The sequence below is a fragment of the Zalophus californianus genome, chromosome 2 (genome assembly GCF_009762305.2).
Source record: "Zalophus californianus isolate mZalCal1 chromosome 2, mZalCal1.pri.v2, whole genome shotgun sequence".
NCBI classification, from domain to species: domain Eukaryota; kingdom Metazoa; phylum Chordata; class Mammalia; order Carnivora; family Otariidae; genus Zalophus; species Zalophus californianus.
The window spans coordinates 55,715,801-55,728,880 of NC_045596.1; positions in this window are offsets into that span (position 1 = coordinate 55,715,801).

Consider the following 13,080-nt stretch of genomic DNA (forward strand, 5'->3'; position numbering starts at 1 on the left):
ATATGGGGAATGTCATTTTTCATATACTAATGGAATTTTAACGAACATATCCAAAATGTCCCTTTAGAGATTTATTCAAGATGTGTTTTAGTCTAGAAGAGACACTGATGTACCTCTAGGAAAAAATAAAAACTTATTGTGAACCACACAACCAGTACATGGCAGAGGGAAGCCACACAAACGTGGAATTTAGATAATCACTCCACCTGATAACATCCTCATTTCCTGTTATCGTGTTCTAAATCAAGCTAAGTGGAAGCACTCCTTAGAATATGTGGTAAAAAATTGGATGGAGAAACCACTTCTAATCATCATGGCTTCTTAGAATTCAAATCCTTGTTAAGTATTTTAAACCACATAATTACCATATCACGGAGGAACTAGGTTTAAATAGTGCTTTGATTACCCATCTCAGATCTCCCACTGCCTGGACTTCTTGCTTTCCATTTAAGAAGCAAGGTAGTATTTTTATTTATTCTTTTGTTATTCTATATGCATTATAATATTGTAAAACCTAATCACATTGTTCTAAAAAATATTTTTAAGGAAACTAATGTCAGTCTACTTTAAGGTCCTTTGAGAAATTGTTTTGCAACATAAGCTACTGATTTAGCTCCTTTTCAGTGCTTCTGGATACAATTAATGTTTAGACACTGTAAAATGTTTAGCATACTGCTCTATTTTATAATGAAGAGCCAACATCTTATTTTAAGAGCTAGGTCATCTTAATGAGGTTTTTTTGTTTTGTTTTGTTTTGTTTTGTTTTGTTTGGAAATCCAGGGTGCTGTGTATTTAAGGTGTGGACTCCTAGATCACTTCTTTCATCTGATAATCGGACATTAGCCTAACATAGTTGTTCCGGAGATGAGATATTTAAAACATACCTAGCACAATGTCTGGCATATAGCAGGTGCTTAGTAACTGCAACTATTTCTGTTTCTCATTTATCAATATGCTAAAAGCATTTCTTTAACTCTCAGTTAGCATTTGCCTATGTTCCAATTTCTTTTATCCATGGAGGATAAAATGTCTAAGTTAACTTGAGGTAAACTGCTATATATTATAAATTTATTTCATATTTTAAGAGGCAATAATGTGTTTAAAAAGTATTTTAAAGCATTGTCATTATGAAGTGCTTCTAAAATTAATATACTATGCATAATCTTATAAGAGTAAACAAAGAAACCTGAGATTTTTAGTAAAAATGATAAATTAATAATAAATTTAGGCAATGCAAATCTTAAGACAGAATAGTGCCTATATGTACACATTCCCCAGAAGTGCATAAGTAAGGAACACCAGCAAATTTAATACGATTTGAATAAAACAAAATCTCATCCTTTAAGAGTAATTAAATTAATATTTGTAGATCTAGACAGTAAGGCACTGTTACAGATCAAAAACACATTAGAGTAACTATTTCACTTTTCAGTTCTTTGTTTAACCACTGGGAAATTTAAGTTGATACGTAGTCAGCAAACCTTAAGGACTAATACATAGTCACAGTATTAGAGACTGACCCAGAAGGGATTTTAGAAATCAGTCTCTTCAGTAGTCTCTCTTTTGCTACACATATGAGATGAGGTGCAGTGATGTTCAGTGAGTTGCTTGAGCTCCAGCAGCCTGGCTCAGGTTGAGCTGCACCCAGACCTCTTCACACCCAACACAGTATTATTTCCATCTGCTACTTCTCATGAGGAAGGCAGACTGCATTTTTGGGTTTACCTGATATCGATTTAAAAATGAGTTTTTCCTCTATTTTGCATTTCTAATAGTCACCATCTGCAAGATTGAAGAAGAGTTATAAATAAATGGCCCAGGACAGTATACTTATTTTTTCATCACTGTATCTTCATGTCTGGTATAGTACCTGGTATGTCGTAGCAACTATTCATTGCATGAGTAAATTAGTAAATTAATTAACCACGTATATATAGGGCAAATCACCTTACTAACTTGCTGTACCTGAAAAGGAACTTCCACGTTTTAGAAACCAAGATTTTACACTATATTCTGTTACAAAACTTCTCCTTATAAAGAACTTATCAAATTCATATCCATGTTTGTCTCAAGTGAATCTGCTTTTAATCAAAGTTTTCATTACACTTTCCTAATTGTCTGGAACAAAGATAAATGAATATGTAATTAATGAGGGAATGTGTGATTTTTAAGTAGAGCAAAACCATTATTAATTTGCTACATATCTATGTTACAGGACTAAGTAAACATGAAGTTCCTCATTTTTACCTGCCTTTTGGCTGTTGTTCTGGCAAAGCATGTAAGTATAAAGAGATGTTTACGAGTATCTAACTATTCTTTTTTTTTAAAAAGATTTTTATTTATTTATTTAACATAGGTAGAGAGAGAGCACAAGTAGGCAGAGCGGCAGACAGAGGGAGAGGGAGAAGCAGGCTGTCTGCCGAGCAGGGAGCCCAATGCGGGGCTCGATCCCCGGGCCCTGGGATCATGATCTGAGCCGAAGGCAGCCGCTTAACCGACTGAGCCACCCCATATCTATCTATTCTTATTGAAATATAAGAAGAGTGAATGTTTATGCAGACGATGGCAGGGGTAGGCAGTAGGGAATAGAGACAAGTGTGTGACCTTTAAACCCTGTAACTAAAGATATCATTGGCCTTGTCTTATACAAGGTATCAAGGTTAACAAAAATAATTTTTATAAAATATTCTTGTAGGATTGCGGAAACATTAGCTATAAGGTTAAAAGGCATACACTGCCTTCCAGATCCACTTGAATGTACTGGGGAATTTTTTTTTACTCCAACAACCACTTCCTAAAAGTAAGAAATATATTGAGATAAAACAAGGATATTTTGAAAAGTGTGGGAAAGCCACAGATAAAATGTAGACTCCAAAACCATCTCTCAAGCAAGTGTCAGAATTTCACTAGTCTTGGTTACAGTAGCTCAGAATTCATGATGTTTAGACAGAAAACATCGATGTGCTGAAGAGTAATTACCTTTGAAAATCACTGCCAAATAACTTCTTGCAAAATAATCCCTTAACTTCTCAAGGCATCATATTCTTCTAGTGAGAATATACTAAATATTCATATCACAAAATGATAAGGTGGACTAGATATGTTGTGTGATGTGCTTTGAAAACACACATGTCATCTTCTAACTTCCTCAGAAGTAACTGATTTTTTCCTTCCCCTACAGCCTGCACTGTCAATCCCTCTCCCATACCTAATATCGCCCTCCCCACAAGTGCACCACATCGTTAAGGTTATCAGAATTCTCTGTTTCCTTTGTGTTTCCATATGTCGCATATAAATCTTGGAAAGTTTTTATTTCTTAAATTTAGAGCCAATTCACGACCAAAACTAGGGTAAGAATTCCATTTAGGTAAATAGAAAAAAAAATAAACATAGTAACACTTCAGTGATCAGTCTTACACCAAGTTTGATTGTTTCTTCAGTTTATAATCTACTAGTCTTTTTTTTTTTTTTTTTTTTGAGAAAAAGAGAGAGAGAGAGTGTGCAAGCCTGGGAGGAGGGGACCCATGGCCGGTCAGGAGGAGCAAAGGGGAAGGGAGAAAGAATCTTAAGCAGGCTCCACACTCAGCATGGAGTCCAACACATGGCTCGATCTCACAACCGTGAGATCCTGACCTGAGGTGAAATCAAGAGTGGGTCGCTTAACTGACTGAGCCATGCAGGTGTCCCAATATAATCTACTAGTCTTAACCACTCTTCCCCTTTTCTCTCTAAGTCAGTATTGTCCTCAATCTTTCTTTTAAGATTAAATCTAGAAATCAACATAAACTAAATAAAATATAATCTCATGGTATTAAAACATTTTAAGATTCTGTAGCACATCTACGCTTATATTTTAGACTGTAACAGTATTAGTACTTAAAAACCAAGAACCCAACCACTTCTTAAAAGTAAGACATAAATTAAGCCAAACAAGGATTTATTTGAAATATAGAATCATTTGTCCATGAATATTAGGGAAAACATTCAACTAAACCCTAAACATTCCCAGAAAGAGATTTCTAAAAGCCCATGTCACCAAAACAAAACTGACAAGACAGATTTGCATTTTAAATAACCAATAAAACTGAAACTTGTGTTTGTTTTGTCTTTTTATACAGAAGATGGAACAGCACTCCTCCAGTGAGGTAAGACACTTTAATAAAACATAAAATCCTTTCACCTAGTAAAAACATAATATGCACTGAACTAGTAAGTCTTTACATTAGTTTTTTTTTTTCACCAATGAGACTAGAACTATAGTGTCAGACAAAAAATGGAAGTACAACCATAAAAAATAGAGAGGGAGGAGTAAAGACCAAAACATCCTAACTACCAAAATTAAATTTGTGGTTTGTTTCTAAAGGTCTCTCAATATAAATGATAGTAGCTCAGAAGTCGTGATGAACACTGTATATTTTGTCAATCCATTCTTTGTTTCTGCAATAAGAACTCATGTTTTTCTGGATCTGTATTAATTGCTAATATCCAAATGATTCTCTGGCCACGGGTGCATAACAGTTGCCCAAAGATATCTTCAGTGTTACTGAAGGATTTTCATGTTTCCTGTGATGCATTTCACCTCTTTAAAAAATACCAAGGAAAAAAGGTAGTAATGAAAATAAAAGATAATTGGAAATTATACAGTGGAAATAGAAAATCTTCTCTCTTCTCTATGGATGATATTTGGTAAAGCTTTTGATTCAGTTATTCATAACTCAAAATAGTGTGGAATGAGTTCATTATCTGAAATATAGTAAATTAATCATGTAGAGAGAGTGAAACTTTGGTCAACTTTGTTCTTTAACTCAGGCAGAGACTAAATGTTATCTACACAATGGATAATGGTTGTAGATTGGCACTTTATTGCTAGTATGAATACAATCTAGGTAAATTAAGCTATATTGTTTTTCTTTTTCTAAGGAATCTGTCAGCATCTCCCAAGAAGTTAAGTCCTAACTTCTTTATTTTCTTTTCTCTCTTTTTTTAATTTTATTTTGTTATGTTACTCACCATACATTACATCATTAGTTTTTGATGTAGCTCAGCATAATACCCTCCAGTTCCATCCACGTCGTTGCAAATGACCATGTTTCATTCCTTTTGATGGCTGCACAATATTCCATTGTATATATATATACACCACTTCTTCTTTATCCATTCATCTCTCAATGGACATCTTGGCTCTTTCCATAGTTTGGCTATTGTGGACATTGCTGTTATAAACATCGGGGTGCACATACCCCTTTGGATCACTACATTTGTATCTTTGGGGTAAATCCCCAGTAGTGCAATTGTTGGGTCATAGGGTAGCTCTATTTTCAACATTTTGAGGAACCTCTATACTGTTTTCCAAAGTGGCTGCACCAGCTTGCATTCCCACCAACAGTGTAGGAGGGTTCCCCTTTCTCCGCATCCCTGTCGACATCTGTCGTTTCCTGACTTGTTAATTTTAGCCATTCTGACTAGTGTGAGGTGGTATACTCATTGAGGTTTCAATTGGATTTCCTTGATGCCAAGCGATGTTGAGCACTTTTTCATGTGTCTTATATTACATATAATTTAACTTTTTTTATTTAATCAAGATTGTAAAAGAAATTATTTGTTCTATAGAAATTTAAGCAGGAGAAGAGTGTGGTCATTTCTTCCAGTAAGGTAAAATTTAATTTTTTCAATCCATTAATCTTTGATTGATGAGATATCTTCTTCTATCAAACATAAGTCATTTTTTCATTCACCCAGAATGAGTATTATTTTTAGCTATAATTGTGAAAATTGTGATGTCTTCCATTGCTTTACCAAAATGCTATGGACTAACATGAAAGATTATAGGAAAAGATTTGTGAGCCATTTGCAAGTCACATTGTTGAAGCAGAATATCTTTGAGTTTCTTTTTAATGGTCCATCATCTTCACTTTTCTTCCCTAGTTCTGTACACTTTTGCTCACAAAGTTATATTTTCTTTGCTATCACTTTCTGACCAAGAATATTATACTGCATTTCAATAAATGCCCTATCTTTCTTGGTATTGTTTTCTTTTGGTAGGACATTTGTCCCACATCCTATGTGAGGTATATATTGATTTCACATCTATAGTAAAATGTGAAGTAAAAACATTATATTACTTTGAAAAAACATTGAAATTAACCTGGATTTGGAAAACATATTCCAAGTCAATCAAATTTGAAAACCAAGATTTAAAAAAAAAAAGAATGACACTAAAATTATACCCTCTTACCCTAATTCTATGAAGAATTCAATTGGAGAAAATATATTTCTGCATGATCCAGATTCTGTGAGGAATAGAGGACATATCTTTTAATGGTTTTTACTCCTAGAAGCTTCAAACTTAATTTCTTTTTTAAAAGTTATTTTCTACTGTAACATTTTTCTTGAAATTGACTCATTTAAACTTAAGTCAATTTATCATAGAAGCAATATATATTTCCTTCCAAAACATATGTTAGTTGACCTAGTGGTATGTTTTTTTACAATTCACAATAAAATAGTGACTGCTAAAATGAAAACATGAATTGCCTAAATTAATCTCGTGTATTCATTCATTCATTTGGCAAACACTTATTGAACAAGAACTATGTCCCAAACACCATCTTAGTCTCTAGGGATACAATAATAAATACAACAGTCTCTGCAGATACAAGAATATATACAATAAATATGACAGTAAATACTATACTGATTTTATATTTATCACCAAATGGGAAATTCTGATATAATTCACACAAAAGTCACACAATGAAAATTAATCTACTCTAACATTTCTCTTTATGGATGAGGAATTTTTCCTTTTATATTCAGGAAAAATTATTTATAAACAATGCTGTGGAATAAAAGATATAATTCTTTTTCTTCTCTCTTCAAGGAAACCACAAGGAACATAAATGAATAAGTTTATATTTATTTGAATAATTTTTTATTCATATTACCAATTTGTAATATTAGAATATTAATGGCATATGGGAATGTCTATAAGTTTCCTCTTTTGATAAAGTGGAAAGAAATTTATAAGTTGCTTAAAAATGACAATTTTTCCCTACTCACTTTAGTAGTATCCACCTAAATTGGTTCATATTCTTTTTTTTCTTTTTTTTAAGATTTTATGTATTTATTTGAAAGAGAGAGAGAGAGATCACAGAGGCAGAGGGGGAGGGAGAAGCAGACTTCCCAATGAGCAGGGAGCCTGACTCAGGGCTCAATCCCAGTAGCCTGAGATCATGACACAAGCTGAAGGCAGACACTGAACCAACTGAGCCACCCAGGTGGCTCCTGGTTCATAATCTTTTGAGACACTTCTTTTTAATTACAAGATAATTTTTATCTCTTCCATTTGTTTTCCAAAGGTGATGAATAATGAGCAGCCAAGAACCTGGTTTTATTGCTGTTATTTCAATTCTTCTAACTTATCATATTAATAATAATGTAGGTAATATGAGAAATATCCCCAATAACCACTAACATTCAAGAATAATACTGAGGATTTCTGGGCACCTGGGTGGCTCAGTTGGTTGAGCAACTGCCTTCAGCTAAGATCATGATCCTGGAGTCCTGGGATCAAGTCCCTCAGGGAACCTGCTTCTCCCTCTGACCCTCCTCTCTCTCATGCTCTCTCTCTATCATTCTCTCTCTCTCAATAAATAAATAAATAAAAATCCTTAAAAAATTATTAAAAAAAGAATAATACTAAGGATTTCTTATGGTGGTCAGATTTTGGTATTTATTATTATTTTTCAAGGAATATTCTAGCAGATCATCTAGTGAAGTAAAAAACCTTTTCTTTTATCATCAAATAGCAAACTCATCAAGAAATACCAGATTCCCAGCAAAATGTGTCTTAACTTGTTAGAGTCACATATAAGATAAGTAATGGAAAAATCTTATCCAAACACAATGTTGTTTTGGGGAGATTCAAAGTGGCTATCCACACCACAGTGTACATCGGTGCTCTTTGATAGAGACATCAGATATCTGACTGCAGAGAAAAGTGCATTTTTAAATCAAGCTCATGTCAGATCAAGAGCCTACCACCTGCCTTCAACATAGTTTGATCCTAAAAAACATCTCAATATTGCTTAGCGCAGTGATTCTCAAAGTGTTAGCTCTCAACCAGCAGCATCAGATTTACCTGAGCATTCTGAAACACTTTAAAATTTGAGAACCTCTTGCTTAAAGGGAGTGAATAAGGGAATGGATTGAGATGTGTAGGTCACAGGTTTAAGAAACAACTGCTGTGGTAGAACTATCCAAGCAAAAAGCATGATGTGAAAAGGTATCCAGGAAAGAAGCATAGCTGTGGCCCTCAGCCTTATGGCTTGAGGCCCAGCCTGAAATCTTCCTACTTAGTGTTTAGGAAGCATGTTTTACTCTTTCTCTAAGCTGCCAGTTTGTCTCAGATGGAGAGCCACTGGTCACTTATAAATAATAATTATATCCTCTAGAAAGAATGTGCAGGATTTATTTTACCACACACCTCACAAGGCCTACTTTGCCATTTTTTTTGTCAAACTTACATTCACTCGAGGCATTTGATATTGTAGGAATGATATAGAATTGATGAAAATTTTGACATGAAACATATCTGCAGTTATATGTTATACTTTGACACAAAGCAAGGGCTCTGGTGATGAAGCTTTTAATTTATTGAATTCGGAATAAAATGGTATGTTTCTCAGTAGTAATGGCACGGGCCCCAAATATTCCAATAAATTGACCCTACCATTCTAGTACAACTCTAAGACTAAAACATGCAGTTAAGTTAGTTCTTCTTTTCTTCCCTAAGAAGTCTGAAGTTCCCACAGAGGTAAGTGCTTTTCATTCAAATAAAATGAATTAATATCAGCAGTGTTTTCTTTTTGTGTATTTTTATAGCAAGTGCTTTTGTTTTCCCAAAAGAAAGTTAAACCCACTGTGGAAAAAACGAACTACCTACAACAACTGGTAAATTCCTCACACAAATTATAGTTTTAAGCAAACTGTCATGCTATGGCTGTTTCTTCTCCTGAATGTTCACATAACTCATTGTATCCCAGTGAGATAATTATCCCCAAATTTATAGTAGGTAATATTTTTTCCTATTTTTGTTACTTTTAATTTCTGCTACCTTGTCAAATGTGTAGATGGAAGTTCTAAGAAAAATAAGCATTGAACAATTATCCAACTGATTTTGAAAGAGTTACAAACCTCAGGAAAATAGTTTCAAGTTTAAATGATGGAAGTTAGATACCAATGCAGCTGAGGCATCACATCATTGCCTGCTCAACTTCTGACAATGGCATCATAGACAGATGTCTCAAGAGTAAAGGTTTCCAAGCCACACATAGGAGGTCATGTAACCCATTCTCTGTGAACTAAAGAAGTTTGCCATGGGCATAAGGGAAGAGTACATGCTTTGGAGTCAGCAACTTGTGTTCCAACTATAATTTCACAAATTATTACTTAACCTCTCCTAGCTACAGTTTCCTCAACTAAAAGTGAAGATAGCTATATTGACCCTGCAGAATAATATTAGATGATATATGTAAATTATGTTACAAATGTTCAGAACACAGTAGATAGATGCACTTAAAAAAGTGACAAGTATTATTATCATCTCCCTACACAGAACAGACATTCCTTTGAAAACCTTTATAATAGGAGCAGTCTTTCTTTGAACACTTAAAGATGGGGCTCTCCAAATAAGACCTCTCTTAGTAGGGAACTCTAATTATTATAAGGGGCATTCCTATACTTCGTTCAAAATGCCTCCAGTAGCATCCCCCCTTTGTACCACACTTAATGTAACTAAGGATTTATCCAATAATTATTCCCAGGCAATGTTAAAGACCAGTTGACATTTTATATTCCCATTTATTCCCAATCTCCATGAAATGAAAATTTTAAGGAAAGATGCCATTGTGATTTCATATTTAATCTCTAAGAGAAAGTCTTTAGAGTCAGATCTATGGGTTCTGGTATTTACTAGAATATTTATTGAGCCAGATAGACATAAATAGATATATGATAGATAGATAAATATAGTTGATAAGTATTTTATTTTATTTATATAAATAAATTTATATTTATAAATAGAAGGCACTATGAAAACTACTCTATATTTTAATAACTATAATCCTATATGGTAAGTAATGCTCAGAGAGATTAAGCAATATGATCAGGATCATGGATTCCCCAGGATGAAGGGAATTAAAGTTCAGTTCTATCTGACTCCAAAGACCAGACTTCTTATACACATGGAAAAGAAATGACAGACACTGACTTTTAAATCAAAAAATTTTCCTTTTGCTTTCTTCTGCATTTGTTATTTTCACAGAGGTATTGTTCTGGAGGCCTTGATTAAACAGATAATTTCCTTAATTCTGCAATTTACTATAAAGTAGACATAGTTAGAATAAGTTTTATGTGACTAAACTATTCTTGTGTTAGGTAAATTTGCCACCACTTACAAATTATCTGTGTAATTCGGTTCTGCCAAGATCTGCTTTGACCTATGGAGGAGATATTGGAATAAATATTGATAATTTTCTCTCTCTCTAGAACAAAATCAACCAATTTTATCAGAACTTGAACTTCCTCCAATATCTCCTCCAGGCTTCTCATCAACATCAGATTGTTATGAGCCCATGGGATCAGATTAAGACAAGGGCCTACACCTTTATTCCCACTGTGGTAAGTGCTGCTTTCTGATTGTTTTGTTATTTTGTTTTAGGTGAGGGATGAGCTCAGGATAAAGATATATAAAATAGCTAAAGACAAAGTACCCGGACAAGTATTCACTTGGAATATAGAACAATTATGCATAAAATCTTGTAATCCAGAAATTAAATCACAGACAATATTGTCCAAATGTACTAACAAATAACAATTGTAACCATAGTGACAAATAAGTAATTTCATTTAAATTAAACATATATGTCCTAAATGTTTGCTCATCTATCATTTTGCTTGGTTCCTCAAACAATTCTTTAATATAGGAGGGAGATAGATCATCACTTTTATGCAGCAAAAAGACAGTAATGTAAAAAAATGCAAGAAAGTGAAGTAACTTGCCCAAATTCCAAGTATTCTTCCATTTTGTTTTATAAAACAGTTTTGTCTTAAGGAACTTTTCCTCATATGAGAAATAAATAACAAAATTTCTCTTGGTCTTTTTTTTAAATATACAGAGAACAGCTGTCCACCAGTGAGGTAAGGCATTTTACTACAAAGATAATACCCCAGTAATTAGCAAGACATTGTACACTTCCGATGCACTGCACTAGATGGTCTTTGTTCTAGTTATTCTAAGCAATAAACTTAGATTTACAGAATATAGGAGAATTGGAACTCCAGATCTCTAAGAAAAATTGGGGGAGGGCAGAATAAAAATGTACACATCCAAAGATATAGCTATTAGATTTGTACTAGGATACTTTACCAAAAATTTTAATACTACTTTTTTTAAAGGTCACTCATTAATATCGTTATCATACCAGGAGATCTGGTGTATATCTTTTTTTTTAAGATTTTATTCTTTTATTTGAGAAAGAAAGTGTGAGAGAGAGAAAACACGAGAGCGGGGAGGGTCAGAGGGAGAAGCAGACTCCCCGCCGAGCAGGAAGCCTGGCGCAGGACTCAATCCCGGGACTCCAGGATCATGACCCCAGCCACAGGCAGACGTCCAACCGACTGAGCCAGCCAGGTGCCCCAAGATCTGGTGTATATCTTAAAGTTTGCAAATAAAGTGGGGGGGAATCCGAAGTATAATTCTGCAATAAGGACTCCAGTTCATCCAAAACCATATAAAGTGCTATTGTCTGCATGTTTCCATGTATATCACAAATGACTAAAGTCATTTTCACATCATCTGAGAAATAGCCTAGTTGTAGTCCTATTTATTTCACCCCGAGAATGAATAAAAGTCCAAAACAGAAAAAAAAGAAAAAAAATAACAATTTTAAAAATAAGATTAAAATGTATAACTTAAGGAATTTTTAAGGAATCTGGCAGCTTATCTCAGGAAGTAAATCAAAACCACTTATATATTTTTTAAAAGATTTTATTTATTTATTAGAGAGAGAGAATGACAGAGAGAGAGAGAGAGCATGAGAGGGGGGAGTGTCAGAGGGAGAAGCAGACTCCCTGCTGAGCAGGAAGCCCGATGCGGGACTCGATCCCGGGACTCCAGGATCATGACCTGAGCTGAAGGCAGTCACTTAACCAACTGAGCCACCCAGGCGCCTCTCAAAGCCACTTATATTAAATATATATTTAAGACATTATTTTTTATTTTGTTATGGCTATATAATAAATATTATTTATGTTATAATTATATAAACAGGAAAAGAATGTGATTATGCTTACCAAATAACATTTACTTATTTATTGGTTAATTAATGGGATATGTCATTCATCATTCATTTAATAAATATATATTTAACAAGTACTATATCCCTTACATGATCTTAGATCTTAGGGACACAAAGAGCTACTTTGTGTCACAACAGCGATTAAAAGAATCAATAAAAATAAGTTTACATTTATTCTTCCTCTTTATAAAAGAGGGTTTTTTTTCCTCTATATATTTAAGAGGAAATTACATATAACCAATGCAGTGAGAATAAAGTATCTAATTCTTTTCTTATTTCTTTAAGGAAACCCCAAAGAAGACAGTTGATATGGTAAGATATTGATTCTATATAAAGCTATATTTAATTCATATTTTTAAAAACTAATATTAAAATAGTAATAGTTAGGCCTATCTAAAATGCTCTTCTTTTAATAAAAAAGAATGATAATTTTAAGTTACTTAAAAATACAATTTCTCTCTACTTCTTTAGTTTTCTCAATTATCCTAAATTCTTTCAATTAAGTCCTTCCATGTAAGCAAGACCCTTCCATGTAGCATAAATTTTATGTGGTTTCCACTGTTTCCTTAAAAAAAAAAAACCTGGTTTTTACTATTTTTTAACTGAAAACTTTACTACAATCCTTTTTCACCTGTCATACTAATATCCTTATAATATGAGAAAGATCTTTAATTTCACAAATATTAAGAATATACTGCTAAGGATTCAATTACCTTCGTCC